Source organism: Perca fluviatilis, chromosome 16 (assembly GCF_010015445.1).
Source record: "Perca fluviatilis chromosome 16, GENO_Pfluv_1.0, whole genome shotgun sequence".
Taxonomy (NCBI): Eukaryota; Metazoa; Chordata; class Actinopteri; order Perciformes; family Percidae; genus Perca; species Perca fluviatilis.
The window spans coordinates 3,671,281-3,698,360 of record NC_053127.1 but is presented as its reverse complement, the minus strand read 5'-3'; the positions used below and the strand labels follow the sequence as shown (position 1 = coordinate 3,698,360).

Sequence of the window (27,080 nt, the reverse complement as noted above, 5' to 3'; positions counted from 1 at the left end):
CTTATACATTGTCCCATACTAGCAGCCTAAAATCTTGTATTTTATTTGCTTTTATGTTTAATTTCTTATAATGCACTGTAACTTTTATTCTTTTATTTTATCTGTTTTAAATATTTTGGTCGTTTTTATATAAAGCACTTTGAATTGCCCTGTTGCTGAAATGTGCTATACAAATAAAGTTGACTTGCCTTGCTTTATATAGGAGTCGTGTTAAGTTTCTGCTGATGAAAACCCAAATTTTCCAAAATGTTGCTGCTTCATAATAAAAGCTTCAAAATAAAATATCGAGGGACTTTTATTGTAAGGAATTTATAGGAGATTGAATGTGTTTATCCATGTTTGACAGCTGCTCCTTTGACCACTAGTCACAGCAATTCATCAGCCAGTTTATTTTAAATAATAATACATCAAATTTATATAGCGCATTCCTAGGTACTCAAAGTCGTTTTACAGAGCAAAATGAAAGATCACAAAAAAGATAGTTAGGAGCCTGGACTAGCTGACTACACTGTGAAAAGCAAGTTCAAATAGGGGCCAGGAGCTTTCAGTTGCTCATGGCCTCACATAAGTCAGCTTGTGAGGCCATGAGCAACTGGAAGTTGGTTTCAATAATGTCAAAGTGTTTCTGAATGCTGCGCAGAAATACTCAAACATCTTGCATAATTCTTTGCACATAGCATAAGTATTGTCTGGTTTCTCCGACACGGTGAGAGAAATATGTGAGCTTTTGCTAACAATAGCATTAGCTTTGGTGGCTTAACAACCTGCAGATTTAGCTTTATCTGAGGCGTAAGGCCTTCTGTATTTACCGACTTTTCCATGCACTTAGTTTCAATAAAAGAAGTGAACTCACAGTCTAGGCCTACAATTGAATAAAACGCAGTATAATAATAATTTTGACAATTTTGTGAAGAGGAGCACCGAACAAACACATCTACACTTATTAGCATACACGTACATCTTTGCCATCCTAATCACAATGTGTTGCTTTTAAGTAGCTGGGAATATCATTAAAGCGTGTAGAAATGCAGTAAATAACTCCATTATGAATCAAACTGCACTGGGTGTAGAGTAAAAGGTCTGTTTTGAAGTTGCCTAATATGTTCTGGTGCTACACTGGTGCTATCTTTGTCAATAATTACAGACTTAGAAGTACTTCCTTTAATGTCAAACAATTGTGTGGCATGATCTAGTTATTATATCATGGTTTGTAAATGTTGTCACCACATAAAACTACCTTTAGAGTTGTATGAATTCTAATGACTTACTATTTTTTAACAAACCTACTTGAGTTAAGTTAAATAAATAAAAAAGCTAAAAATAAAGCCAGGCAATTAAAGTATTACAGTGGAAATGTGGCAGTGTTATAGAGATTACATCATTCATTTCTAATCTAATGACCATGCTGATGTAATGATGTCCTGTAAGGGGTGGCTTGAGGACAAAGCATATATACCGTACGCTGCAGGAAAAAACAGCACCAGATCAGCTTTGCTGTTTTGAAAATGAAAATGCCCTTTAACCTCCTGACTTGACTGCTCAACATCGATGGATAATTTGGGATTCTGCACTGAGGAGCTATTTGTGGTGATGAAGTTTCTCCTTTTTTGGCATGATGAACTTTACTTTGTAGCGTACTAGTACAATTACAGCAAGCCAAAAGAGCTTTTCTTCAGATATCATCCTATAATGGTGTATTTGCTGCAGCCTAAGGCCAATGTCACTGCTAGTCTGGATCCAGGTCAAGAAGCACAAGAAGTAATGTTGTTTGGCTTGTTTATCGTGAGCTCAATCTGCTCTTTTTTCTACATTGACTGTGTTTTGTTGTTCACCCTGAGGAGTAAGCCGGTGTTTTGTGAGACATCCAGATTTATTCTGCTGTTTAATTTACTCTTTGCAGACACTTTTCAGCAGGTACCAAACCTTCTGCTTTACATATTGGCTTGTTTTCGTATGAAAATTCAATATTATGCATGTGGTTTCCTTGTTCTGCTCTGTGTTGTCGCAGAGTCAATCTCTCCTCTCACCCTGGCTGTGATGTCAGTTGAGAGATATGTGGCTGTATGCCTGCCTCTGAGGCATGCTACCATCTTCACCGTGAGAAGCACAGGCATGGCCATTGCTATGGTGTGGGCCTTCAGTTTTATCTACACCCTCATTCGAGTTTTTATGCTGGTACATGTGTTCACAAAATTCCCCTTTCTTTCGCATATGAACGACTTTTGCTCTAAAGAGGCCGTGTTTTTTGCACCAATCTTTAATGATTTTGAAAAAGTGTATGCCAGCACTCTCTTTGTGTCAGTGGGTTTAGCAATCATCGGCTCCTATATTGGTGTAGCACTTGTAGCCACGTCTGCCTCAACAGACAAAGCATCAGCCAGAAAGGTTCTTCAAACACTTCTGCTTCACCTGATTCAGCTATGCCTGGTTCTAACTTCTTCCATGTTCTCCAACATTATTATAGCCATTGCTAGAACAGTGGGGAGATTAACCATTGTACGTATTTACAATGTTTGTTTTGTGTTCTTGAGTATCCTTCCAAGGTGTCTGAGTGCTCTCATCTATGGACTCAGGGATCGAACCATTAGACCCGTCCTCATGCAAAATCTGTGCTGTGGGTGTAAAAGCTCAGTTTTCCCCAACAAGAGCCGGTGACAGTTGTGACCTGAGACACTACTTTTCTATCTGAAATGTACAAAGAAATGTGTTATTATCTCTAAAAAAAAATATCTGTTTTCTGAATGAAATGATATCTTTATTTTGAACGATTAAAAGAATATATATTAAATGTGTAAACGAATAACAAAAAAAGAAATAGTACAACAATAAAACAATAATACATTTTCAACATAACACATGACCAGTTTGTAAAGGGATAGGCAGAAGCTATCGGCTTGTTGTTGTGAGTCCTACTCACAACAACAGTCAAATAAGATAAATCAAACAACAAAACAAGCAGCATTAACATCAGTGTGATTTTTGCTATCCTTCCTCACTTCCTGAACCTTTTTTTTTTTAAATTGCAACATATTTACACTTTGATTGATTGATTTGTTCAGATTATTCTACAACCCCCCTTCCAAAAACCGACTTCACTGCTCAGAACAGTTTCAAGACTTTACTGTAAAATCTTGTGAAAGCCAAGAGGCTTTAAAATTTCCTTTTAATAAAAAATCAGGTGCCACACTGGAGTACTTTTAACTATGAGAGGGTTTTGGGGTTTAAGAACTTGTCAGTATGAGTTGACAACGAAGTAAGTGTATTTATTGATTTACAGCAATTTGCAGAACAGTTCATTTAATCATTGCATTCTGATGAATTGTTTCAAGTAAATCTGGAAATATAATAATAGTAGCGTATGTTTAAACATTAAGCCTCTTCAGTTATTTTTATTGAAGTGAAGTCAAAAATCAAATGAACTGATAACAGCTGCATGTAAACAAGTTGTGTATAGAAATGAGTTATTACATTTACATGTTTTACTTTTTTGAATATGTCCAACATTTGTTGAGTATACACGTGCATCTTCTTGTTTGTGTTTTATGGAAAGCGTATGAACAAATTACAGATTTGGATTTCTGTTCTCTTCATATATTATTTGCGACAACAAAGAACTGTTGATGCCGAAAACAGCAGTTTCTGATAATTAAGTTTGAACCAAGAATAAAATTGTTGCCATTGTGGGTTTTATTGCCCTCCTTTTATAGTGCAGTGCCCTGTAGGAAAGTACTGAGGGGTCTATTTGATCCCTTCTAAAACATTTTTCACCTGAGGCTATATCTACACTATGTTTTGGTTGAAAAATGATGCAAAATGTCCCACATTTACTTGCCCAGTGTTTGTGAATGGTCACACGATATGCTTTGTCAGACGTGCTAATATGGACAGAGATTGGTTCTGCCACTGGAGCCAAAATTCTTGTGTGAATTGCGATCATCTTTGTCTCAAAACCAAAAGTATTGTAGATTTAGCCTCACATATACCTCTTTCAAAAATGGATGTCTTATAAAAGTAAGATATTATTTTCCAGTAGAGGTAAAGAACTATCATTAATCAATGCAAATTATATTTCCCCAATTTAATATCAATTTAGAACATGATGATATCAATAGTTGTAACCACATTGTTTTACAAGTGTAGAATATGAGACTAATCCTTAGGTAAAATGACAACTGAACAATCTCATCCGCTGAGAAGCTGGTAGCTCAACTGGTTAAGCATGCACCTCATGTACCAAGGGTCAATTCTTATCCTTGGCCAATTGCTGCGTGTTGCCCCCCTTCTCTACCCCCTTTCCTGTCTTCATCTGTCCTATAAAAATAAAGCCCCAAAAAACTGGTGGATCTTGATTTCTGATTTTACTCTGTCAAAACAAAAATTAACTTTCAGGGGCCAACGCAGCTTGTGAGAGTGCTGTATGACTCACAAATGTATCTATATATTGCTAGTCTCGCACTGCCAGTCCTATATCGACAGCGCTGTGGAGTAAGATCTGGCTACACTAGCTCAGATTATGGAAAACAACAAAATAAGTTACCATAGTTATGCAGATGACACCCAAATTTACATAACCTTATCGCCAGGGAACTATAGCCCAATACAACAATTAAATATGTGCATTGAACAGATTAATGATTGGATGTGCCAGAACTTTCTTAAATTAAATGAAGAAAAAACGGAGGTGGTTGTTTTGGAGCCAAAAGAGGAACGATTGAAAGTCCAGCTCAGCTTCAAACGACAATGTTAAAAACAACAGACAAAGCCAGAAATCTTGGTGTAGTCATGGACTCAGACCTGAATTTTAAAAGCTACATTAACATAATTAAAAATCATCCTATTATCACCTTAAAAATATATCAAGGGTTAAAGGAACTGGAAGTCTCTACACTGGCTTCCAGTGCCTCAAAGAATTGATTTCAAAATACTTTTACTGGTTTATAAATCACTAAACGGTTTAGGGCCAAAATACATTTCTGATCTGCTACTACATTATGACCCACCCAGACCTCTCAGGTCGTCTGGGACAGGTCTACTTGTTGTCCCCAGAGTCAGAACTAAACAGGGGGAAGCAGCGTTCAGTTTTTATGCTCCACATATTTGGAACAAAATCCCAGAAAACTGTAGGTCCGCTGCAACTCTCAGTTCTTTTAAATCTAAGCTAAAGACTTCTTTTTGATGTTGCTTTTCTTTAAATAATCTATTAACTTTAACTTCTTATACTGCACTGTAACTTTTATTCTTATACTGCACTATCAATTTTATTCTTGTCTTTTAATGTTTTTAATTTGTTTATTAATGTTTTTTAATTGTTTTAAATTGTTTTTAACTGCTCTTTAATGTTTTATGTAAAGCACTTTGAATTGCCCTGTTGCTGAAATGTGCTATACAAATAAAGCTGCCTTGCCTTGCCTTACACCACGGATGCATTCTGGGATAGAAGAAAAATGCTCTAGATACAGTAGTTTAGCCTTTCTTTAAAACAATCACAATCGTCTTTGGTGGCGCTAAGCTTCAGAAGCTGTGCCGGTGGCAGGAACTTGTTTTGGTCCCTTCAAAAAAAGGCCAGATAAAATCTGAAATAAACTTTTCACACAATACAGTATCGTGAGCGATTTAAATTAGCTGGATACATGTTTAAATGTAATTTGCTCTTACCAGTTTATCGCTGTGTGTACTTTGTCCAGAGCAAACCCATCATTCTCAAAACGTCCCAGTTAGAGAGTAAATCCCGTAAACATATTCTTGGTAAAAACGTTTACAATTATTTCCCGAAAGAACCATGCAGGCCTGCCTTATTGCCCAATCCAAATTTTCTTTAAAACTTGCCATTTTTTAGCCTTCAGCTCGCAAGCTGCAAAGTTTTATTTTTCCCAAAACAAAGGGATTTTCAGAACGCCAACACACAGAGAGCGGAAGTGGAGGGGCAAAGCCTGAAATCCAGCGTATGAGCCACGCGCCGGATTACAATTGGCTAGGTTAATTATAGCCATGTTAGCAAAGGCTAGCTCTAATATTAACGTAGGGTACATCCTCAAGGATATATGATATTACTTTTCTATTTGTCACTGAAAGTGGCCTACCAGTTCCACCTGCTGTTAGGAACCGTATGTTGCGGTGGAACACAAGCAGTATACCACTCTGACGACCGCTGTAGTGAGATGCATAAGTCGATAGGTGATTGTTTTATGCCACTGTGCATACCATCAGTCACAGTTTTTTTTAAGATTTGTTTTGGGGCTTTTTTTCCTTTATTGATAGTGGATAGACCGGAAAGGGGGAGAAAGAAGGGGCGGGTGACACGCAGCAAAAGGCAAACCTGCACCGCTGCAGGACTCAGCCAACATGGGGCGAACGCTCTTACTGGGTGAGCTGTCAGTCACTTTTTGATATTGGTGTCACTCTAGCTGTCGGCACAAAAGGGTTAAGGTATTAAATGTGTAAATTTGTCTCTGAATAAATGCTGCAGCTCCTCAAGACCTTAGTAAAGTCCCTGTGCCTAGCTTCTCAACAATGCTGCAAGGCTGCAAGAAGGGATAAATGGGCCCTTGCCCCTCCCAGCACGTCAGGGGTACTGATGGGATGCCGGTTTCCTGTAACACTTCCTCTGTCCACAATTTGGTGCTAGAGAACAGACTAATTATATGGAGCTCAGTGTAAATTCTAGCAGGAAGACTTCTAAACTTAATCACTTTTCTGTCTTCTAAACTGAACAGCTGTTAGAGGCGTTCACATTTATTTTAAACAATCAGAAGCGGACTTGAATTTCACGAGCCAATCACAGCATGACATCCCTCTTTTAAACCTGTCTCTCTCTGCTGCTCAGTTATCATTTTCAGGCTTAGAGCAAGATGGGGCGTGGTTCGCCACTTTGTGATCAACTGTTGGAGCAAATAGTCCAACATTTTAAAAATAACGTTTCCCAACGTACAATTGCAAAGAATTTTCATTATCTACAGTCCATAATATCATCAAAAGATTCAGAGAATCTGGAGAAATCTCTGCACATAAGCAACAAGGCCAACATTAAATGTCCGTGAGCTACGATCCCTGAGGCGGCACTGCATTGAAACCAGCATCATTATGTAAAGGATATTCCCAGGTGGGCCCAGGATCACTTCAGAAAATCATTGTAAGTTAACACAGTTTGTTTACATTTAAAAAAAAAAATGAAAAATTAATATAAAAAAAAAAAAAATAAAAAGAAATTTTAAAAAAAATATTTTAATAAAAATAAAAAAGAAAAAAAAAAAAAAAAAAAAGAAAAAAAAAAAAAATAAATAAATTTAAAAAAATTGTATTATTTTTTATTATTTTTTTTTTTTAATTATTTTTATTAATTTTTTTAATTTTATAAATATTTTTTTATTATTTTTTTTTATATAAAAAAAAAAATTAAAATAATAAAAAAAATATTTATTTTATATTTAATTTTTTTTTATATAATTAATATATTTTTTTCTTTTTTTTTTTTTTTTTTTATTTTTTTATTTTATTTTTTTTTTTTTTTTTAAATTTCTATTTTTCCATTATTATTATCATCTAAAATAAATACTTTATTTTTTTTATTCATATTTCTTTTTACTTTTTATTTTAAATATAATTTTAAAAATAAAATTTTTTTTTAATTTATTATATTATATTTTAATATATTAATTTAAAATATTAAATAAAAATTTATAAAAAAATTTTTTTAATTTTATTATAAAATTAAAATTTAAAATTTAAAAATTATTTATATTATTTTTTTTAAAAAAAAAAAAAAAAAAAAAAAAAAACCAAAAACTATTTTTATTTTTAAATTTTAAATAAAATAAAAAATGAGAGGAGGAAATTAAAATAAGAAGAAGAAAAGAAAAAAAAATTATTTTTTTTATTTTTTCATATTTTATTTTAAAAATTAAAAAAAAAATTAATTATAATAATAATAATAATAAATATAAAAACAATAAAAAAAAATATTATTAATATATAAAATATAAAAAAAAATAAAAAAAAAAATAATTCTAAAAAAAAAAAAAACTTTTAAAATAATAAATATATATATAATTATAAAAAAAAAAAAAAAAAAAAATAAAAAAAAAAAAACAAAAATTATTTTATTTTACTAATTTAATAAATTTAAAAAAAACAAAAAAAAAACAAAAAAAAAAAAAAAAAAACACAAACAAACATATATATATATAAAAAATTAAATTTTAAACCTTTTTCTAAAAAACAAACAAAAAAAAAAAAAAAAAACAAACACACACCCCAAAAACAAACAAAAAAAAAAAAAAAAAAAAAAAAAAAAAAAAAAACAAAAAAAAAAAAAAAAAAAAAATAAAAAACAAATTATTACAAAAACTATTTAAAAAATTAAAAAAATAAAAAAAAAAAAAAAAAAACAAAACCAAAAACAAAAAAATCTAGAAATTAGAGAAATTAGCAACCACACACACTCAAGACACTGCTTGAAATTTAAACAACTAAAACACAGCCAAAAGTCTTTAATCCGTGTCGTTCAGAACTGGACTTAAATAGAAGTGCTACGGTACAAGCACAAATATCTAGAAAAAATGACAGACAACGAAATCTGCAAGTCGGGTGGGCAAAACGCAGACGCTCCCAGTGTGGTATGATGCGTGCCTGACGACGGAACAAAACCACGGCACAGCCGGAATGCAGCGCATCTGCGCCTGGTGGAATTTCAGGGTAAGTGATGAAGAAAAGAAGTAAGTATGTCACGTATAGTTCTTTAGTGCACTCAAATAATTACAATGTGAAACACAAACTAGCTGGATCAAATGTACTCAATGTTACAAAAATTTGAACCTTGGTGCAGGCTTTTGCAGGAGTGAAAAGGCTTTCAGTTTGTCCTGTTTTTTTAGATGTTTAAATATATATTCTTTGCAAATTTTGCACTTAACCCATTTAATCTTTTTACTTATGCAACAGTTACTTTGTATGTATATATTTGTTTTTCTGTATTTATTGTTACTTTTATATTGTTTCTTTGTTTGTTTATGTATGCACCACATAAGTGTACTTATTGTGGCGATAAAAATTTTCTGATTCTGATATAAACTATAATCTATAAATGATGTCATGGCCATAGTGTAAAACATGATGACACAGACTAGGGAACTGGGAAATAATGGCAAAGGAGTTGCATCACCAATTACTGATATGTTACCTGTGCCTAAATGTGATGGTGTTACATGGAGCGGGTGTGAGGATGGAGATCATATAAACACACTGCAGACCCATTGAAACAGACACCGCCTCTAACTCTGCACAAAATAAATGTGACCAAACCAGGCATCTCTCCTATTCCAAGGGATAGATGGATCAAAGAAAAGAAACTGAGCAAGAGTAAATGTGCTTTTGTGCTACAATGACATAAACAAGTTCATATTTCTGCACTGTTTTAGGAATACAAACTGAACAAGCATCCATTTGATTTTGCTGTCCGATTACGTTGAAGAGTTAAAAATTTACATCTCTTCAATGCTTCTCAAAGATGTCAAATGCAAATCTGTCTCAGACGAACAACACTGTTGGACTGGAGTATGTGGGGATAATGGGAAAAGTATTGTTTTCCATTGTAACTACCGTGCCGTGCTGTGTGTTTCTCTTCATTAATGGGACCATGTTATTCACCTTGAAGAGTAAAATTGTGTTTCGTGAGACTTCCCGTTACATTCTTCTGTTTAACCTCCTTTTTGCAGACACTGTACAGATGGCACTAAGTCAGTTACTTTTCATGTTGGCTGTTTGTAGAATAAGGCTGACATATCCTGTGTGTGGTGTTCCCACCATGCTCATCAGTCTCACAAGCCAAATCTCTCCTCTCACACTGGTGGTGATGTCTCTGGAGAGATATGTAGCTGTGTGCTACCCACTGAGGCACTCTACCTTCATCACCATCAGAAACACAGAAGTGGCTATCATTGTGGTATGGGTTTTCAATTCACTGAATGTCTTCACACAAGTTATTTTACTGTTAGATTTTCCATTTGATACCCTGGAGAGCCTGCAGATGAAAGCTTTTTGTGCCATAGAAAACATACTACTCGGCCGGATGTCTGATGATTATGACAAAGCGTTCACATATGTTCTGTTTGTATCAGCTAGTGTGGTAATCACTTCCTCCTATATTGGTGTGATAATAGCAGCCAGATCAGCCTCAACAGACAAAGCTTCAGCTCTAAAAGCTCGTAACACACTGCTGCTGCATCTGGTGCAGCTAGGCTTCAGTCTCTCCTCAACCATACACAACCCATTGCTTAAAGCTATCTCAAAGCTCCTAGACAAGATAATATTAGTGCACATTCAAATGGTTCTTTATGTGTGTTTTATTATCTCCCCAAGATGTCTGAGTTCTCTCATCTATGGAATCAGAGACCAGACCATCAGACCCATACTATTACACAATCTTGGCTGTCAGAGAAGACTCTCATTTTCCCTCTCAACGAAGGCAAAAATCAGCATGCGTATCACTTCATAGATTGTTATTTTCAACAAAATTGGTAACTTTAATCCAAATTTAAACTGTGAATGTAAATTGCGGCACTTCAAATACAGTGGGATTTTTATGGTCATAAAAATGTACAGTATATTTAATAGATGTGACTGTAGCTGGGTGAGTTAAGTTTTTTTTTTTTATGAAAAAACTACAGGCCTAATGTCATGAGACTTGATTGAAGGGTGTAGCTTGGGCCCATTAAATCTTGAAGTGGATCCGAATCACGGGGCGAATACATTTATTTTTGTCTTTCTATTATTCTCCCCCCTTCATGTTTGTAAATGGGGTGGCAAAAACATAAGTAACACCTCAATATAATGCAATCCAGTTCAACACCACTGCAAATTACAACCTCATAACAGTCAATATAATACTAAATGTCTTAGCAACTGAAAATGTTTAAAGAAACTTCCCGCATTTATTCTTATTCTAAGATGTGGTTGTAATTTATACAAACTTGCAATGCCAATGAACAACATTGCAGACTATAAGGTTAAAGTGCAAATGTGTGCATGTTACATACAGTGCCTTGCGAAAGTATTTGGCCCCCTTGAACGTTTCGACCTTTTGCCACATTTCAGGCCTCAAACATAAAGATATAAAACTGTAATTTTTTGTGAAGAATCAACAACAAGTGGGTCCCAATTATGAAGTGGAACGAAATTCATTGGCTATTTCAAACTTTTTTAACAAATAAAAACGAAAAAGTGGGTGCAAAATTATTCAGCCCCTTTACTTTCAGTGCAGCAAACTCTCTCCAGAAGTTCAGTGAGGATCTCTGAATGATCCAATGTTGACCTAAATGACTAATGATGATAAATAGAATCCAGCTGTGTGTAATCAAGTCTCCGTATAATGAACACTGCTCTGTGATAGTCTCAGAGGTCCGTGTAAAGCGAGAGCATCATGAAGAACAAGGAACACACCAGGCAGGTCCGAGATACTGTTGTGGAGAAGTTTAAAGCCGGATTTGGATACAAAAAAATTTCCCAAGCTTTAAACATCCCAAGGAGCACTGTGCAAGCGATAATATTGAAATGGAAGGAGTATCAGACCACTACAAATCTACGAAGACCCGGCCGTCCCTCTAAACTTTCAGCTCATACAATGAGAAGACTGATCAGAGATGCAGCCAAGACCAACACTCTGGAAACTGCAGAGATCTACAGCTGAGGTGGGAGACTCTGTCCATAGGACAACAATCAGTGTATACTGCACAAATCTGGCCTTTATGGAAGAGTGGCAAGAGAAAGATTTCTTAAAGATACCATAAAAGGGTCGTTTAAAGTTTGCCAAAGCCACCTGGGAACACACCAAACATGTGGAAGAAGGTGCTGTGGTCAGATAACCAAAATCGAACTTTTGGCAACAATGCAAAACGTTATGTTTGGTAAAAGCAACACAGCTCATCACTTAACACACCACCCCACTGCAAACATGGTGGTGCAGCATCATGGTTTGGCTGCTTTCCAGCAGGGACAGGGAAATGGTTAAAATTGATGGGAAGATGGATGGAGCCAAATACAGGACCATTCTGGAAAAAACCTGATGAGTCTGCAAAGACCTGAGACTGGGAGGAATTTGTCTTCAACAAGACAATGATACAAACATAAACAAAATCTACAATGATGGTTCACAAATAAACATAAGGTGTTAAATCAATCAAACACCTGACAAAATTGTGGAAAAAGAAACTGCTGTCAACTCTCATCCAACCTCACAGCTCGACTGTTTTGCAAGGAGAATGGCAAATGCAGTCCGATGTGCAAAACTGATAGAACATACCCCAAACAAGCTGTACCAGCAAATCTACAAAATAACAGGGTGAATATTTTGCAATATTTCGTTTTATTTGTTTAAAAGGTTTGAAATATCCAATAAATTTCGTTCCACTTCATGATTGTGTCCCACTTGTTGTTGATTCTTCACAAAAAATTACAGTTTTATATCTTTATGTTTGAGGCCTGAAATGTGGCAAAAGGTCGAAAAGTTCAAGGGGGCCGAATACTTTCGCAAGGCACTGTATTTAAAAATGTATATCTTGAATCCATTCTGTTTGCAAAGTTCTAGAAAAAATATAGAAGTACAATGTTAAAGGACAAATTTTGTTCAATAAATCTTTTTTAGTCAATTTGTATACTGTTCAATTCTTTACACTTAACGTTAACCTTAATTTTCACTGACAAATATGTTTGTCTAATCTCTGGCTTTGTGTGATTAACTGCTGTTTTTTACCACATCAAACTTCATTTTAGTGTTGTTGCCATTAGCTTGAGTATAATTGTATTAGTAGATTGGTGTCTAGGTCACAGGTTGTCATTTGACATTTTGATTGCTTGCCAAACGCCAGAGAGACAGAGTAGGGGAAAATGAGAGGAGAGTGGCGTACTGCTAATAGTGAGGAACCTTCCTGTTGAGACTGTTATGGACAATGATTGATAATCTTCATCCAATAAATGATTTGGTTTGGACAGCTGTAGTCTGTCAGTGTTATCTATCAACTGTGATACAATGCACTGTGGGATTGTTAGAGGAAAGCATTCTACACCTCATGGACAATACTTCTTTGTTAATTTGTGGAATTTTTGAGAGCACTATATAATGCATAAACGTACACAGTTACTCTGGACACTGTCACAGTCTGTCTCTCTTTCCCACCTCTCAAGCCACATTCCCTATTCCCCAGGCCTCTTCATTACCATTTTACATCCATCCACCAGATGCCCTCAGACTGCCCACCCAACTAAACACCTGTGCCCACTTTCCTCAACAGCCCTGCAAACAAATTCTCACTCCCAAGTCGCCCCTGCTTCCAAGGCCTGTTCCGCCTACATCAGCAACCTGAAAGGTCGTCCTCTAGAGCAGTTCCACCCATCTTCCCAGGCCTCCAGAGCAGTCCAGGCCTACTAGTTATAGACACCACAGCACATTGATTGTTACAGTATTCTCCAAAAAAGTCCAAAATAGTTGTCGATGACAACTAATCAGTTAATATTTGCAGCTTTATTCAGAGACCAGGCAAATTCCTTGCATGTGAAAACCTACTTGGAAATAAACCTGATTCTGATGTGGTGGGGTCACATTTCCAAGCTACAAGTATTGCAGTCAAAGTAAATGGTTATAAAACAATTTTAATTAAACGTTATGAAATTTAGTAAAAGCTTCAGGTTCAGGTTAATTTATTCGTACCCGTAGGTACATTTGCTTTACAGCAAAAATATCACATCCATTTGAACACCTGTGGCTCCCTAAATCAGCCGATTAGACCATTTAACTATTTGGTTTAAGGAATTCCTCTCCTTCAAAGATGTGTGACCAAACCATGACGCCAAGGAAAAGGAAAGAACTGACACAATACATGTTACGCCTTTTGGCACACAGCTTCACAGCTGGCTTTACAGTTCAATTTTCAATGGTCATCAATGATGACCTTGGATGTAAAACAGAATAACGTTTACCAGTCCCTCCAGGAATTAACAGTGTTGCGATCACAACAGTTCATGCAAATTCAACCAATCTCCTTAAGATTAGCATGACCTTGCAATTTTGTCCAATCACCGTAATTTCACTGCACATTTGACCAATCAATTTGAACTTTCTGCAGCCACCAATCACAGCAATCCCCCGTGCCAGACTTTTTCGCAGTATTTGACGCTGAGAGCAAGTGACCAAGAGTCAGTTTTTGACGAGTTGGGAGTGAGAACATGTTGACGTAGAACATGTACACACGGTTATTCACATACACACATACAGTAGATGCAGAATTTTTTTGTTGCAATTTTCACAGTCTCCCGCAATTTAATCACGAGAAAAATATAAAAGACATTGTAACTGTAAACTGATCTGATGTTTTATCAAGTGTAAACAATGAAAAACTAACAACGTTCCCAACCCTACGGTAAAAGCCGAGTTCGGGGACGCATCGGAAATTCTGCTTTTTTCACGTCTATTCTAAAAGCAATTGCGCTCTCTGTCCAAAAAAACATCAGGAAGCTAAGTGTAAATATGAAGTTATAACATAAATCATGGCAAAAAGCAAATAATGTTTACACCCGGTCTCGAGCCGGGGACCTTTCGGGGCCTGTCAGGCGAACTTGATAACCACTACACAACAGAATCTCCATATTGAATTTTTCATGGTCAAGTCCTGTATTGTTTCCATCGATATTGAGGGTTTTAACGTTTAATGCACAGGGCTCCACGCTGTTTAGACGTTTGTTCAGGCATTCTTGAATTACTTCTCTTAACTATCCTTGTTTTTTATTAATGTGTGCACATGGCCCTGCAGTCTCATGCTAATAATGGGGACTGGCGGTGCGTTTACCTGCTAATTAGGATAAACTGGCATTTTGAATTTCTGAGGACAATGGGATTCATCATTAATAGAACAGATGCAACCAATTCCGCCCCCACTTTTTTTTGTTCCTGTATCCGGCCTATAGACAAAGACTAAAACAAACTACCCCTGAAAACAAATTAAAATCTGCACCCCAGATACTAAGTGCACCCTGCAGGACTGTTTTGCTCGGAAAGACTGGGATGTGTTTAAAGTTGCAGCCACTCTGGAAGACTATCCTGTCAGCATACAGGACTATGCTGAGTCTGTGACTGGGTACATTGAGCACTTGTGTCGACAACATCGTGCCCACCATATAAGTCAGGAAGTTTCCCAACCAAAAGCCTTGGATAAACAGTCAGGTACGCCAAGTGCTGCGTGCTCGCTCTCATGCATTTAGATCAGGCAATGAGACAGAGTACAAAGCTGTGAAATATGGACTGAAAAAGCCATCACAGCAACCAAAAGGCAGTACAGAGAGAAGCTGGATGGCTTCTACTCTACTGCTGACTCTGGGTGGATGTGACAAGGCCTGCAGCATATCACAAACTACATCACATCCACCAGCACCATCACAGCCTGCCGGATGACCTCCAATACCTTTTAACTTTGAGACTTCCAGCCACAGCAATGAGAGGAGGCACACACACACCGAGACCACCCCATTAGAGTCCGGATCGGGCCAAATTTTTCTGTCCGACAGAGCCGTGTCCGAACCCGGCCCGAGCCCAACATGCATTAAGAAATTTGTGTCCGAGCCCGACCATAATTTCTAAATATCTGGCCGAACCCGGCCCAGCCCGTCGGGTACCGTTGGGACCCGTCGGCCTCGGGTCGGGTATCCATGCCTTACACCCTATCCCCCTCCCCCCTCACCAACCATCTAATCAGGTCAGGTACACAAAGCCCTGAGGAAGATAAACCCCCACAAGGCAGCAGGAGCAGACAACATCCCCCGGCGGGCTCTCAGAGCATGTGCTAATGAGCTGGCTGATGGTCTTACCCACATCTTCAACTTTCCCCCCAGCTACAGCACCGTTCCCTCCTGCTTCAAAACCACAACTGTTGTCCCCTTTCCCAAGAAAAGCCCACCCACCTGCCTGAATGATTACAGGCCAGTAGGCTCCCTCCCCCGCCCGGGTCACATTGCTACGCAGTGTAGCGGCTTCTCCAGCAGGCTGAACCAGGCTCCCTCCCTCCCCCCACCTGGGCCACATCGCTACTCGCAGTGTAGCGGCTTCTCTAGCAGGCGGAAAGCCCCCCTCCCCCCCCCCCCCCCCCCCCCCCCCCCCCCCCCCCTTGTGTTTTTTTTCCCCTGGCGGGGGCCGCCCCCCCCCCCCCTCACCCCACCCTGGCCACATTGCTACCTGGATGTGTGAAAGGGGACATGCCTATCTCTAGATGAGCCGCAGCTGAGCTGAACAGCTCTTATAGTAAGATAAAGTTGTGGGAAAAAAATACTGGGAACCAATACATTGGCCCATTCTGAACCGGCAAGCATTTCAAACAGGCACTGCGCTAGTAACCATATAAAACCATTTAAAGACTTAGGGCATGTACACATAAAAGCAAAACATGCTGAGTAAATTCTCTTGCTTTTTGAGTTAGTGTATTAATGGACACAAAAAACGAAAGAGACTGTCAATATTTTATTAGGATTATTATCCCTGATCAAATGAATTAAGAGAGATACTTTACGGGGGATAAGAGTTTATCTGAACCTCATCCTAAAGTGGAAAACAATGTTTCCGCCCGGTTTCGAACCGGGGACCTTTCGCGTGTGAGGCGAACGTGATAACCACTACACTACGGAAACTGCCATATAAAAACATCATGACATATTTTAATAAATATATGATTGAATTGTCATGTCAAAGTCAAGATATGAGCAGGAAAATGATTTGCCTGGAGATGCCTCACATTTCGCCTCTCAGAGGGAAGCTAACTTTAGGTTGTTAGGTTTTAGCACAGCGAGCTACAGAAACACTTTTTAGCACACAGAGGCTGTATATGAGCACTGGTCACCCTGGGGGTTTAAGAGGTGGGTGAAGTAGCCTATGTGGTCATGAAGTGTTTGAGGCTACAAACACTCACGAAGTGGTGCAGCCCTACTACAACAAGGAGGCCCTGTTTGGTGATGCATTTAAGTGCTACGTCTCCTTTCTTTCAGATATGTATTTACTATTTCAACAGAGTTTGGGGATGCATCGGAAATTCAGCTTTTACATGTCATGTCTTTTACATGTCATGTCTCTTTCTAACGGACAGTTATTACTTTCTCTGTCCAAGACATAACCAGGAAACTACGTTAAAATATGAAGATATAACATGAATCACTGCAAAAGGAAAACAATGTTTCCGCCCGGTCTCGAACCGGGGACCTTTCGCGTGTTAGGCGAACGTGATAACCACTACACTACGGAAACTGCCATGTAGAAGAGAGATGAGGTATTTCATTAAATAAATGATTAAACTATATATTTATATATACCAGTATTTTCTACACGTAATGTACCCACTACCTCTGCGAAATTTAAAAAGCAGCGCCACCTAGTGCCTGATTGACTTCATATTTGGCACAGAGCCTCAATGGAGCAGCGGGAACAAGTTTCGTGTAAATCAGAATAACTGTTACTAAGATATACCTTTCGTGTGTGAGGCAAACGTGATTTTTACCTTATTTGTATTAGCCTGCATTAAATACAACAGGTACATATTGCTTTTCAGTTAAGTATTGTTATTATTTTAACATTGTGACCATTGTGACTCGTATATTGCCTTTATGCTGACTGCTGTTCAGAATTTTGATGAATATATTGTGGCAGCTGTTGAGATGATTAGAAAAGTCTGATAAAGTTGCAAGTGTTAATAATGAAGTTGGTGATAAGGGTAATATATATATATTCCTATATTATAGTTTCTATAATTGTCAACAATGGCCGAATGGTCAGAGACCAATATGTTGTTAATTATTTTAGTTGATTTATTATTAGCGAAAAAGGAAAGTGTCATTTTTAGGAACATGACACTTATAATTTGGATAGACCCTGTATTCAATTCTGAATGGGTCAAACGCCGGCCGAGACTTTGAGAACTTAGCTTTATGGATGTGAAATTTTCACAGTAGAATTAATAAGTCGACAATCTGCGGTACTGTCTGGCTTTTGTTCGTTACCGTAAAGTTGCATTTAACCTTTCTGCCAATGTCCAGCCTAAACAGACGGTTGTACTTGTGTTTAGCTGTAGAAAACACAAAGAAAAGTCAAAAGAAGAATTAGAAATAAAAGAAAAGAGAATGGGCCATCTTGTCTTAAATTATAAATGATTATGTTATTATCAAGTAGTATGTTCTCGTATATAACCATAGAAAACCGTCTAAAGAAAGCCGATGTAATCTGTTGCTTTTTGAGTTAGGGTATTAAAGGAGACCTATTATATACTGTTTTCAGATTCATACTTGTATTTTGTGATTCTACAAGAACATGTTTACATGCTTTTGTTAAAAAAAACACTTTGTTCTTCTCATACTGGCCATGGCTGCTGCACCTGTATTCACCCTCAGTCTGAACAAAGGAACTAGAAAGCAGAAGGTACTTATGTACTTCTGTTACTGGGCAAAAAAGGCCTGGTTGTGACAGAACTGAAAGGCCAAGAAGTGTTAGGAGCTGATTTAAATCAGCTCTGTGGTTATCAAAGAGGGACAAACAACTTGTGGTGTGAGCAGGGTCAAAAGGGCATTCGTACATCAGAACATTCTGTCTAGACATTTGTATAAAAGTAGAAACTGCAGATTCAGAAGAAAGTCTAAGCAAAAGTTAACAGATTAATACATTTCCATTACACCCCCCTCCCACGCTTCCGCATGTCTGTGAGTCTCTGGAATGCCTGCTGTTGTTCTACTCCAAGCCTGAGACTGACTGCAACGGAGCAGGACTTTGTACCATGAAAACTCTCCAATAAAGGCTTCTAAACCAAGTACTACCCAACCGGATATGTTTCAGCAGTAATATGACCCGAAATTGTGGAGAAATTTCTAACAGTAGCAGCCAAAAAGAAACAGACTGAGCTGTCGAAGGGAAAACACACACTGAAAAGGTACGATAAGTGCCAAACCTGATATGTAATGCCGTGATTCCCAAACCTTTTCTGCAGGTCCCCCTTTTTGTAGATACAAATATTTTCAATTTTTTTTTATACCAAATGTGTCCTTTTGTTTGTGCTGACAGGACATTAATGCATCGTCACTCTCTAAAGCATCTGTTATCAGGCAAAACTGGTGAACTCTTAGCAGTGTAAAATGTACTATTTTTCCATTAATGTTTAGAGAAAATATTCCTTCGAGCCGGAGTTGAACCAGCGACCTAAGGATACCTGTTATTGTCAACCTACAGTCCTCCGCTCTACCAACTGAGCTATCGAAGGGATACTCGTGCTAACAGGGTGCGATAGGTGCCAAACGTGATGTCCAAGAGCGTCTGTATCATTTTTGGCGATGATGGGCCATTAAAACCCGGCTCAGTGTCACCTAACACTGTAGTAGAAAATAGAAGAAAAAAAAAACATTGAAAAAGGAACGTTCAGAACATTGAGAAATCTGAGGATTTTGCTCGCAGGGTTTCTCTGAAGTACATTTACCTCATTGTTTAAAGCTCTAGCTATGTTTAACATGAAAATCTGACATTGTAACATTATAGATATGACAGAAAATACAGAAAAGCATAACAGCTTCCCTTTAATGTGCACACAAAAAAGGAGTGAAAATATGAACAATACATTAATTAGGATTATTCTCAAATAAATTAACAGAGAAACTGTACCTTAGTCCAGATTTGATCTGTACTTAAAAATAAACCTCGTCCTAAAGTGGAAAACAATGTTTCCGCCCGGTTTCGAACCGGGGACCTTTCGCGTGTGAGGCGAACGTGATAACCACTACACTACGGAAACTGTCATATAAAAAAAAGATGATGTATTTCAATAAATATATGATTAAACTGTATATTTATATATCTATATATAGACCAGTATTTTCTAGACATAATGTACCCACTTCCACTGCAAGTTTTTTTTTTTTTAAAACAGCACCACCTAGTGCCTGATTGTCTTCATGTTTGGCTGATTGACTCCATGTTTGGCAGAGCCTCAGTGGAGCAGGGGGAACAAGTGTGTCAAGTTTTGTGTTAATCGGAATAACTGTTACTAAGACACGCAACACTTTCTGTTTTGACTGCCACCTACAGGAAGTTGTTCCTTTATAACTTGCAAAAGCCTCCTAACACACTGCTGCTGCGTCTGGTGCAGCTGGGCCTCAGTCTCTCTTCAACCTTACACAACCCATTGCTTATAGCTATTTCAAAGGTCCTAGACAGAACAATATTAGTGTGCAATCAAATTTTCCTTCATTTGCATTATGATCTTCCCATGATGTCTGAGTTCTCTCATCTATGGAATTAGAGACCAGACCATCAAACCCAAAATAATAAACGATCTTTGCTGTCAGACGAGACGCTCACTTTCCCTCTCAGTTGTCCCAGAGAAGGAAAAAATCTGCAAGGTTGATATAAGATAATAAATGGTACCTACTGTAAGTGGCGATAGTTAGTGTTAACCTATAATATTATCATGGCCATGTTCCTCATGATTACTCCAAGTGTATTACAAGTATTTGCATCTGCTTTATAGTTATGATGATGTAGATCAGGGAATTGAGGAGAAGGTACAGAAATTACATCACCCATTAATAATTTAACAATGCTGACGTGATTGTGTCAAGACAAGTGAGGTAGGGACAGAACTTATAAACAATATGTGAGGAAAGGCAAACTCTGCAGACCAGCTCTGCTCACACTGAAACAAGCCGGGCCCCTACCCTGATAAAAGTATGTGGATGATTTGGGGTTTTGCGTGTAAACTTTGGGGTATTATCTGCTGAAAAGATAACATGTCTGCATTGTTTTAGGAATACAAACTGAACAAGAGTCGATTTAATTTAGCTTTCCAATTACATCAAGGGGTTAAACATTTTATGTCTCTTCAATGCTTCACAAAGATGTCAAATGCAATTCAATCTCAGACCAACATCACTGTTGGACAAGGATTACTGGAAAGAGCGTTATTTTGTACTCTTACTACCGTGCCGTGCTGTGTTTTTCTCTTCATTAATGGGACCATGTTATTCACCTTGAGGAGTAAAACTGTGTTTTGTCAGACCTCACGTTACATTCTCCTGTTTAACCTCCTTCTTGCAGACACTGTACAGCTGGCACTGAGTCAGTTACTATACATACTGGCTGCTTGTAGAATAAGGCTGACATATCCTTTATGTGGTGTTCTTACCATGCTTTCTGATCTCACAAATGAAGTCTCTCCTCTCACACTGGTGGTGATGTCTCTGGAGAGATATGTAGCTGTGTGCTACCCACTGAGGCACTCTACCCTCATCACCATCAGAAACACAGAAGTGGCTATCATTGTGGTTTGGGTTTTCAGTTCACTAAATGTCCTCACAAAAATTCTTTTACTGTTAAATTTTCCATTTGAAAACCTGGAGAGCCTGCAAATGAATTATTTTTGTGCTAGAGAAAACATGCTACTTGGCCGGATGTCTGACGATTATGACAAAGCGTTCACATATTTTCTGTTTGTATCAGCGGGTGTGGCAGTCATATCATCCTATATTGGTGTGATGATAGCAGCCAGGTCAGCCTCTACAGACAAAGCTTCAACCCGAAAAGCTCGTAACACACTGCTGCTGCATCTGGGGCAGCTGGGCCTCAGTCTCTCCTCAACCATACACACCCCATTGCTTATAGCTATGTCAAAGGTCCTAGAGAGAATAATATTAGTGCGCATCCAAATTTTCCTTTATGTGTGTATTATCATTTTCCCAAGATGTCTGAGTTCTCTCATCTATGGAATCAGAGACCAGACCATCAGACCCATCCTTATATACAATCTTTGCTGTCAGTGGAGACACTCACTTTCCCTCTCAGTCATCTTAACCAAGGCAAAAATCTGCATGCATACTTCATAGATGTGTTTAACTAAATGTGTAAATGTCATACAAATTTAAACTGTGATTGTGTAGCGTTGCTTCAAATAATACTTAGATTGGTTAGATGTGACTGTAGGTGAGTGAGTAAAGTTTTTTTTTTTACAGAAAAACTACAGGCAGGATTTTCACGAGACTTTGTTGAAGGGTGTAGCATGGGCTAGAGGTGCACCGATCCGATATTAAGATCGGATATTGGTCCCGATACTGACAAAATAGCTGGATCGGGGATCGGAAAAATTAACAGATCCACGGGCCAATCCAGTTTTGTTAGTTTTTTTCCCTGTGTCGCACGTGTGTCGCATGGTGTAAGAGTTGAGTGTACAAATAAATAAGAATTCAATACATTACATCCATGTTATTTTGTCTTAGTTAGGAAAGCAATGTTTAGTGAGGAAAATATGGTGCCTTTAGTCTCTTCCACATGGTGGAAGGAAGGTATAAGGTGGCAGGTATACAGTGTATTATTAATTCAACAACGGTATCGTATCGGTTTTGGGTATAGACAGATACACAAAGCACAGGCATCAGTATCGGTACTGAAAAAGTCGGATCAGTGTATCCCTAGCATGGGCCAAGAAACAACCCATTACATTTTTGGAGCGGATGAAAACCAGTGAACACTCTCTACGGTCTAATATGTTAAATCTATTGACTGTTCCTCGCACCTGTCTGAAGACCCGTAGCCATCGATCTTGTGAGTATGCAGCACAGAGACTGGGGAATGCTCTGCCCCCACCATTAACGGTCTACTCTTTCTGTGGACCCTTTAAAAAATCAGTTAAACCCCTACCTTTTTAAACAGGCATTTGGTTGACCTGTCAGCACTTTATTTATTGTATATTACTTTTACATTGTGTGTTTTATTGTGTATCATCTTGTACTTTTTTTGTAAAGCACTGTGATTTTTATCTGTGAAAAGCGCTCTGCAAATACATTTTACTTACTTATATTCTTCCTTAGAAATCTTAAATTTCAGATTATTTCTTTATTATTCATTATATGTAATATAATGTAAAAGGAATTTATTTTAAAAACATTCATGTGGGATTTGCAGCACTTCATGATGATATTTATGGCCTACTGTATGTATTAATGTTTCTGTTAAGAAGAATAAAATAATGTGAAATAGCCTACTATTGCAAATGTGCTGTTTTTTTTATGCAAAAACTAGAATTACCGCCTCACGTTTGTTCCCCTCCACCAACCAGTCAAGTTGCAGTTTACATTCGTATCTGTCTAAACTCATATATGTCGAGAACACTTTGAAGGAATTTATTAAATGGTATTAAGTGTATTTTTTGATGTAATGCAGTGGTTCCCAAACCTTTTCTGCAAGGCCCCCTTTTTGCTGCCAAATGTCCATTTGTTTTTGCTGATGGGACATTAATGCATCATCACTCTCTATACCATCTGTATCAGTCAAAACTGGTGTACTCTTAAAAGTGTGACCGTACTATTTTTCTATCTATTTTTAGAAAAAAAATATGTTCACAATGCCATCCAATGCAATAAAAGTCTAATAATGTGCGCTCTCTGTCACACAAACCCTTGGAGGTTCTTGTGAGCCACCCATTTAACACTGGTACACTTTCTGTTTTGACTGCCACCTACAGGAAGTTGTTCCTTTATAACTTGCAAAAGGCTCCTAACACACTGCTGCTGCGTCTGGTGCAGCTGGGCCTCAGTCTCTCTTCAACCTTACACAACCCATTGCTTATAGCTATGTCAAAGTTCCTAGACAGAACAATATTAGTGTGCATCCAAATTTTCCTTCATTTGCATTATGATCTTTCCATGATGTCTGAGTTCTCTCATCTATGGAATTAGAGACCAGACCATCAGATCCAAAATAATATAAAATCTTTGCTGTCAGATGAGGCCCTCACTTTCCCTCTCAGTTGTCCCAGCGAAGGAAAAACTCTGCAAGGTTGATATGAGATTTTAAATGGTAACTAAGTGGAAATAGTTAGTGTTAATCTACCGTAATTCCTCAAATAAAAACTGGTAGTCAGTTAAAAGCCGTGCCTCTGATAGTGCCCGGGGCATGGTCAACACAGACAAATAGCTAAAGGCCGGCCTTAAATTAAGGCCGGGGGAAAATTGTGCCTTTCATATAATATTAAGTAAAAATAAAATTCAAGTTCATCATAATGTACATTTCTACCAATTTAATTTAACAGATTCAACAATATATTCATGCTTTTTTCCACACTTTGTTTTTCTGGATTGTGGCACTCATGTAAAGTATTATTGTCCTTCTGCTATTTTAGTCAATGCGGCTGTATGTGTTACTCAGCCTAATGTAGTTTGTAGTAACGTACAGGTGCCAGTAGATGGCAGTAGCTACATTGGCTGTAACACGGGTTTCATTTAGTGCTAGCAGAGAATGACGGTCTCTAGTGCTAGTGACAGACTTTTCAACAACAAAACGAAAAGAGTTTGTGGAGACATTTGGACATTGACCCCAGAAGAATCTGATACTGGAAGAAACAGAAGGATGAGCTTAGCTTAGATTAGCCGACAAGAGCAGAGCACAGCTAGCTGGAGGTGAGAGGAAAAAGTTAGCCTAGAGCTAGAAACAAATAGCTACCATCTGTAACGTTAATCAGATACTGGTGTGCTGCTGAAAACCAGCAATGTATTTTACAAAACTACTGTATGCTCTTATTGTAATATACCAGCAATACCGTAGTACCTGTATTTGAAATAAATACCCGGTACATTTACAGGGTTAAAACTGACACAATGGTGGTGTTTGATTAATTCTGACCCAAATTGCTTTGTCGCCCTTCTGGCTGTTGTTGTATATGGTGATATTTTTGCAAATGTTTCTTAAAAAATGTATGATCTCTGTCCACTGGAACGCTATGGCTTTTCATTTAAAACAGTTTATTTAAAACAATTATACTCATCAAACTGATGGAATTAGAAATAAAGTCCTGCCTCTAACAAAAGCCTGCTTCAAATAAAAGCCTGGTACCTTCTGCAGTTCAGGTAAATCAAGGCCCCGGTTTGTATTTGAGGAATTATGGTATAATATTATCATGGCCATGTTCCTCATGATTATTCCAAGTGCATTCCAAGTATTTGCATGTGTTTATAGTTATGATGATGTAGATCAGGGAATTGAGGAGAAGGTACAGAAATGACATCACCCATTAATAATTTGTTAACAATGCTGACATGTGATTATGTCAAGACAAGTGAGGTAGGGACAGAGCTTATAAACAATATGTGAGGAAAGGTAAACTCTGCAGACCAGCTCTGCTCACACTGAAACAAGCCGGGCCTCTACCCTGATAAAAGTATGTGGATGATTTGGGGTTTTGCGTGTAAACTCAGGGGTATTATCTAATGAAAAGATAACATGTCTGCACTGTTTTAGGAATACAAAATGAACAATAGTCCATTTAATTTAGCTTTCCAATTACATCAAGGGGTTAAACATTTTATGTCGTTTCAATGCTTCTCAAAGATGTCAAATGCAATTCAATCTCAGACCAACATCACTGTTGGATTACTGGAAAGAGCGTTATTTTGTACTTTTACTGCCGTACCATGCTGTGTGTTTCTCTTTATTAATGGGACCATGTTATTCACCTTGAGGAGTAAAACTGTGTTTCAGGAGACCTCACGTTACATTCTCCTGTTTAACCTCCTTTTTGCAGACACTGTGCAGCTGGCACTGAGTCAGTTACTTTTCATAGTCGCTGCTTGTAGAATAAGGCTGACATATCCTTTATGTGGTGTTCTCACCATGCTTTCTGATCTCACAAATGAAATCTCTCCCCTTACACTGGTGGTGATGTCTCTGGAGAGATATGTAGCTGTGTGCTACCCACTGAGGCACTCTACCCTCATCACCATCAGAAACACAGAAGTGGCTATCATTGTGGTTTGGGTATTCAGTTCACTAAATGTCCTCACAAAAGTTATTTTACTGTTAAATTTTCCATTTGAAAATCTGGAGAGCCAGCAGATGAAAGATTTTTGTGCTAGAGAAAACATGCTACTTGGCCGGATGTCTGACGATTATGACAAAGCATTCACATATTTTCTGTTTGTATCAGCTGGTATGGCAGTCACTTCCTCCTATATGGGTGTGATGATAGCAGCCAGATCAGCCTCTACAGACAAAGCCTCAACCCGAAAAGCTCGTAACACACTGCTGCTGCATCTGGGGCAGCTGGGCCTCAGTCTCTCCTCAACCATACAAACCCCATTGCTTATAGCTATGTCAAAGGTCCTAGAGAGAATAATATTAGTGCGCATCCAAATTTTCCTTCATGTGTGTATTATAATTTTCCCAAGATGTCTGAGTTCTCTCATCTATGGAATCAGAGACCAGACCATCAGACCCATCCTTATATACAATCTTTGCTGTCAGTGGAGACACTCACTTTCCCTCTCAGTCATCTCAACCAAGGCAAAAATCTGCATGCATACTTCATAGATGTTTTTAACTAAATGTGTAAATTTAAACTGTGAATGTGTAGCGTAGCTTCTAATAATACTTAGATTGGATAGATGTGACTGTAGGTGAGTGATTCAAGTTTTTTTTTTTACAAAAAAAACTACAGGCATAATTTTCATGAGACTTTGTTGAAGCGTGTAGCATGGGCCAAGGAAGAACCCATTAAATCTTGGAGCGGATGAGAATCATGGGGCAGATACACATAGGGTTAAAGTGCAAGTGTGTGCGGGTTACATATTTAAAATGTATACCTTGAATGCTTACTGTTTGCAAGTTCTGGATAAAATAAAAAGTTCATTGTTAAAGGACGAATCTGGTTCATTAAATATTATTTTAGTAACTTTTCTGACAGTTGTTAGAACATTGTACTAAAGTAATTGCTGGGGTATGACAGTGCGTTGACATTGCCACAATGTAGTGCAACATTGGAAGAAAAACAAGCAGTCAGACAATCAGACATATTGTAAGGAAGCCAAGTTTACCTAGATTATCTAAACCACTTTATTTGAATCAAAATCAGTTTTGATAGCCAATTTATTCCAACCTTACTCTGAAATTACACTGTTGCAGACAAATTTCCAATTCGGGAATGAAGTCATGAGAGTCTTGCTAGAGCTGGGTCTCGATCCCATCGTCTCAATCATTTGGTGTAAGGGGGTCATAAAACTCAGTCTGAGCTGTCTTAAGTCAGTTTTTTTCTCGATTAGATGTC

At 37.7% G+C, this 27,080-nt stretch overlaps 1 protein-coding gene and 4 non-coding genes across 6 annotated transcripts in view; all 5 read right to left on the bottom strand.

Annotated features, from left to right (window-relative positions):
* LOC120543671 overlaps nucleotides 1–27,080 on the bottom strand; it is a 620,163-nt gene that overhangs the window by 409,549 nt on the left and 183,534 nt on the right. The gene's annotated exons all lie outside the window — the stretch shown is intronic.
* On the bottom strand, nucleotides 16,584–16,656 carry trnav-cac. Its single transcript has one exon. It is a non-coding gene; the product is annotated as a tRNA-Val (tRNA).
* On the bottom strand, nucleotides 17,194–17,266 carry trnav-aac. Its single transcript has one exon. It is a non-coding gene; the product is annotated as a tRNA-Val (tRNA).
* On the bottom strand, nucleotides 19,174–19,262 carry trnay-gua. The gene is given in 2 exon segments: nucleotides 19,174–19,209; nucleotides 19,226–19,262. It is a non-coding gene; the product is annotated as a tRNA-Tyr (tRNA).
* trnav-cac lies at nucleotides 19,715–19,787 on the bottom strand. Its single transcript has one exon. It is a non-coding gene; the product is annotated as a tRNA-Val (tRNA).